Raw genomic sequence first — 1,467 nt, forward strand, 5'->3', positions numbered from 1 at the left:
ATACTACTCCCATATGAAGCAGTAGTGGGGTTAGCATATGACCCCAGAGTCCTCTTGTCTTGTCCATTCATACTTATTGTTGTAATGGAATACAAGAGTGATGATATGTATGTTGATATTGTTTATTTTATAAAAATTAATTTTTATAAAATAAAAATAAAATTAAAAACGAAACAAAATAAAGGAAATTGAAAATATTTTGAAATTGAAATCTAAATTTTTATATAAAAAAAATTTCGAAAAAGTAGTTTTAAAATTGGTTAGAAAATAATTTTTTTTTGAATTTTGAATTTTATAAAGAAAGAGAAAAACACATAAAAGACACAAGACTTAAAATTTTTAGATCTAGTGCTCCTTATTTTCGAAAATTTTTGGAGGGAAAACACCAAGGAACACCAAACTTAAAAATTTTAAGATCAAGACACAAGAAAAACTCAAGAACACCTTAAAGATTCACAAGAACACCAAGAACAAAAGAAAGAACACCAAACTTAAAATTTTTTTAGAAAAGTTTAAGAAAATTTTCGAAAACTATAAAAAAGATTAACAAGAAAACACCAAACTTAGAATAAGACACTAAACTCACGAAAATTTAACACTTAATTAAGAAAAATAATATGTTTGAAAAGAAATTTTTGAAAATAAACTATCCTATCAAAATTTGATGACTCTATAACAACAAAAATAAATTACTCCTAATCTAAGAAATAAAATAAGCCTTCAATTGTTCAAACTCAATAATCCCCGGCAACGGCGCCAAAAACTTGGTGCACGAATTTGTGATTCGCACAACTAACCAGCAAGTGCACTGGGTCGTCCAAGTAATACCTTACGTGAGTAAGGGTCGATCCCACGGAGATTATTGGTTTGAAGCAATCTATGTTTATTTTTTTAATCCTAGTCAGGATGCCAATAGGATTAAATCGTTTTAATGATAAGAAGTCAAAGTATTTGGAATAAGGAATTGTTACTTTATTGATGGAGAATATGTTGGAGTTTTGGAGATGCTTTGTCCTTTGAATTTCTACTCTTCCTTGAAGTCCTCTTCCCACACGCAAGGTCCCTTCCATGGCAAGCTCTATGTAGGGTGTCACCGTTGTCAGTGGCTACTTCCCATCCTCTCAGTGAAAACGTTCCTATGCTCTATCACAGCACGGCTAATCATCTGTCGGTCCTCAATCAGGTTGGAATAGAATCCAGTGATTCTTTTGCGTCTGTCACTAACGCCCAGCCTTCAGGAGTTTGAAGCTCCTAACGCCCAGCCCTCAGGAGTTTGAAGCACGTCACAGTCATTCAATCCCGGAATCCTACTCGGAATACCACAGACAAGGTTTTGACTTTCCGGATTCTCATGAATGCCGCCATCTATCTAGCTTATACCACGAAGATTCTGTTGGGGAATCTAAGAGATATTCATTCAGTCTGATGTAGAACGGAGGTGGTTGTCAGGCACACGTTCATGGATTG

Source organism: Arachis duranensis, chromosome 3 (genome assembly GCF_000817695.3).
Source record: "Arachis duranensis cultivar V14167 chromosome 3, aradu.V14167.gnm2.J7QH, whole genome shotgun sequence".
Classification (NCBI taxonomy): domain Eukaryota; kingdom Viridiplantae; phylum Streptophyta; class Magnoliopsida; order Fabales; family Fabaceae; genus Arachis; species Arachis duranensis.